The sequence below is a fragment of the Neolamprologus brichardi genome, chromosome 11 (genome assembly GCF_056152115.1).
Source record: "Neolamprologus brichardi isolate AB-2024 chromosome 11, ASM5615211v1, whole genome shotgun sequence".
Taxonomy (NCBI): domain Eukaryota; kingdom Metazoa; phylum Chordata; class Actinopteri; order Cichliformes; family Cichlidae; genus Neolamprologus; species Neolamprologus brichardi.
The window spans coordinates 3,271,499-3,275,826 of NC_142114.1; the positions used below are offsets into that span (position 1 = coordinate 3,271,499).

Sequence of the window (4,328 nt, forward strand, 5' to 3'; positions counted from 1 at the left end):
GATGAACGCTAACTTTTTTCCACTCGATAAAAGTTCACATGAGGGTTCCTGATGGTTAGGGACAAATGCAATCGCATGGCCGGATGCTGTAAACGGACCAAACTTCAGTCGGGAGAACAACTGAGACAATCCATCCACAATACGAGGTTAGTCGTTAATATGTTGCTGCATGGGCTGGGCTGTAGTTATATCGTAAGGTTTTGAAAACTGAACTTTAAAATGAACAGTGGTAATAAAAACCGAGACAGGCCAACAGTGATTACTGATTGTTTTTAGGGGCTTGTTCAGATTAAATAGACAAGATACAAAGCATTAAAACATGTTAAAAACACAACAGCCTTAATAAACGCACAGTAGTTTGGGTCCGGAAGCAGGATTTATCACGTCATCACTTAAAGACCGGATATCTACATGTATGCACAGGCTGTTGCCCAAACTCTAAAGAAAATCTTCATGCATCTTTTATGCAGTCTTGATGCATTATCACACTGGATTTTACTTTATTTGGAGAAGGTCTGGCTTCTTGCATTATAACTTAAAATTAATAAATCAGGCATTTCTACTTTCAGCTATTCCAATTATGTGCTTATTTTATTTGTTTGGAGGGGTTTTTTTGCATTAGTTTGCACAGCTTCATTCATCTATAACATCTGTATTTATCTATAACTTTCAGAGTCAGCTAGAGTGATGGCGTGTTTGATTCGAAATAAAATTAAAAATAAATTTTTTCCACAAATATTACATTGCTGTCAATTGATGATACACCCTCTGGTGCCCCTGGACACATCATCAGTGATGTAACCTGGGGTCATTGGGGGTTTTGGGTCTTTTAACAATCAGACCCCCTCTCCCAGGTGACCCAGCCAGGGTTGATCAAGCCCCAGCTTGTGTCCAGGTAGCGCTACCCTACATGCCATGCCTCTCCTCTTTTAATCCACAGCCACCTCGATGCTGCTTCTGCTGCGTTGGTGACCAACTTCATGGCTCTTCGCTGGTTAGCCCCTACGATGCCTGGCATTTTGTATGCCCTGCAAAGGGATTGACCCGCGAATCCTCAACATCCCACTTCAATGGGTTGGCATCTTGCCCGCCAGCCATTACTCAACAACACTCCTCCACTAACTTGGAATACTTTGCCCTCATTCTCTCATGAGCTTCCTCCATATGGTCTTCCCAAGGCACAGTAAGCTCCAGAAGGATTACCTGCTTGGAGACAACTGAAGTAACAACGATGTCTGGCCTCAGAGTTGTCTTGGCTAACGCTTCGGGGAACTTTAACTGCTTTGCCAGGTCAACTCTCAGCTCCCAATCGTGTGCCGTTGCCAACAGGCCAGGCGAGGTGTTTCGGACTGGTGGTGCTGGCTTCTCCCCAGCTTTTATAAATGTTACCTTGTTCTCAACTGGACAGGCACTCTTATTATGACTGATCCCGCTGCAGATCGAATCCACTACAGCCTTCAGGACTTGATCGTGTCGCCAGCGATATTGCCCTTCAGCCAGGGCTTTTGGGCACCAGCTTATTTTGCGCTCCAAGGTTTCTCTCTTCTGACAGAGAAGACAGCCTGGTGTCTCCACCTTTCCCCAAGTGAAGAGATTTGATGGACTTGGTAGCACATCATATACTGCCTGAATCAGGAATTTTATCCGCTGGGGTTCTGCTTTCTGCAGTTCATTCCATTTGACCTTGCGCTCTACAGCTTGCTTCCATCTTGTCCAAGCCCCCTGCTGCCTCGATTGCACCATTTGGCTGGCTGGCTTCTCCTCAACTCCTGCTCGCACCTCCTCAAGGATCAACAACCGCCTCTCTTTCCCCTGTGCTTTGTCGTAGTTTGGTGTTCTACTGCTACCCAAGCCTGCTCTTCCCTGGGCCACTGTACCCACTATCACCCTTTGCTGTAGCCTTGATACTGCAATGTCTACAGCCTCAGCAGCTCTCCACTTCCGCCCGGTCCTAACCTCTATTCCAGCCAGGGCAACCCGGGGGTCACTGGACTGGACCGATATTGAAGCAGTTCCCTGGACCGGCTCACCATGCCCAAGAAATCCTTTCATCAAGACCCTTCAGTATCCACCTGCACCCTGGAACAGATGTAGTTGTCACCATCATGTCGTCCATGAAAGCTCTGATGGGTGGCTGCCTGACTCCAGACTTGGTGAGTGGCCCCTTATGCCAGTCGGAGGTTGTTGTTCCGGAAGAGACTCTCAGGTGGAAGTTGGTGTAGTAATCCAGGATAAGATACATGAACTTTTCTGGGATGTAATACCAGTTCAGTGCCTGTTCTACCAGCTTGTGGGGTATAGATCCGTAGGCATTTGTGAGGTCAAGCCATAGTACTGCTAGGTCCCTTCTGTTCTCCCTGGCTTCCCTAATGAGCTGTGTGACCACGCCCGTATTCTCCAGGCACCCTGGAACCTTCGGGATCCCTCCTTTCTGGACTGAGTTATCGATGTAAGAGAAGATATTCTGTCAGTCGCTTAGCGACGATGCTAAAGAAAATCTTCCCTTCAACACTAGTTGAAGATGGTTCGGAACTGCTCGATGTTCTTGGACTTCTCCTCCTTTGGGATCCACACCCCCTCTGCTTGTCTCCTCTGGTTTGCTACCTTACCCCTCCTCCAAATCACCCTCATGATTCTCTAGAGTCTAGTCCGTAGCCTCAGGCAGTTCTTCGTCGAACTGGAGCCACTACTTCTCCTTGCTAGCTTGACGCCACTTCACCCGACGATGTTCTGATGACTTGTGAGCTTCGCGGGCCTGCATCACCTGGAGGTTCCGGGCACTGTGGGGTGACTCTGACTGTCTTCCATTTGCGCAACATCTCTAAAGTTAGAAATATTCTGTCTCAGAGTGACGCTGTAAAACTAGTTCATGCATTTATTACTTCCAGGCTGGACTATTGTAATTCATTATTATCAGGATGTCCAAAAAACTCACTGAAAAGCCTTCAGCTAATCCAAAATGCTGCAGCAAGAGTACTGACAGGGACTAGAAAGAGAGAACATATTTCTCCTGTTTTGGCTTCCCTTCATTGGCTTCCTGTTAAATCCAGAATTGAATTCAAAATCCAGCTTCTCACATACAAGGTCTTAAATAATCAGGCCCCATCTTGTAGTAGACCTTGTAGTACCATATCACCCGATTAGAGCACTTCGCTCTCACACTGCAGGCTTACTTGTTGTTCCTAGGGTATTTAAAAGTAGAATGGGAGGGAGAGCCTTCAGTTTTCAGGCCCCTCCAGAGAACTCGGAAGACAGACACTATCTCTACTTTCAAGATTAGGCTTAAAACTTTCCTTTTTGCTAAAGCATATAGTTAGGGCTGGACCAGGTGACCCTGAATCCTCCCTTAGTCATGCTACAATAGACGTAGGGTGCTGGAGATTCCCATGATGCATTGAGTTTTTCCTTCCCAGTCACCTTTCTCACTCACTATGTGTTAATAGACGTCTCTGCATTGAATCATATCTGTTATTAATCTCCGTCTCTCTTCCACAGCATGTCTTTCATCCTGTCTTCCTTCTCTCACCCCAACCGGTCGCAGCAGATGGCCGCCCCTCCCTGAGCCTGGTTCTGCTGGAGGTTTCTTCCTGTTAAAAGGGAGTTTTTCATTCCCACTGTCGCCAAAGTGCTTGCTCATAGGGGGTCATATGATTGTTCGGTTTTTCTCTGTATCTATGAAACGCCTTGAGGCGACTTTTGTTGTAATTTGGCGCTATATAAATAAAATTGAATTGAATTGAATTGACTCCGGGCCTGGTTCCTCCTTCGTCTCACCAGGTGTACTTCCTGCGCACTGTGATGCCAACACCTTCTGCTCACACTTCATTTTGGCTTGGTGGACCCGCAGACCATGTCGGTTCTTGCATATCTAGCTGCATATGCATTCCGCGGTCGTTGTCAAATTAACATTGCCAAGTGTCTTTTCTTTGATCCATCCGGTGGGATTCTCTTCCACCCCCCCTCTCGGGAATCCCTGGGGGTATATTTCCGGTAGGTTGACTTGTAGCTTTAGTGGGATCTTCCTCTCGGAAGATGCAACTCAGGATGCCACCCCTCGCTGCCCCTATGCCGTCTTTCCGAGCTGCCGGCTGTCTTTCCAGCTGTCACCGATCTATTCTTGGTGGTCAACCAGGCTTTTCCTGGTGGTCACTGGTAATACCAGAAAAACAGTTGATGATACACCCTCTGGTGCACCTGGACACATCATCAGTGATGTAACCTGGGGTCATTGGAGGTTCTGGGTCTTTCAACAATCAAACCCCCTCTCCCAGGTGACCCAGCCAGGGTTGATCAAGCCCCAGCTTGTGTCCAGGTAGCGCTACCCTACA

At 47.4% G+C, this 4,328-nt stretch overlaps 1 pseudogene; it reads right to left on the reverse strand.

Moving 5' to 3' along the window:
* Positions 1 to 873: 873 nt before the first annotated feature.
* LOC102779656 (uncharacterized) lies at positions 874 to 2,808 on the reverse strand (annotated as a pseudogene).
* Positions 2,809 to 4,328: the final 1,520 nt, after the last annotated feature.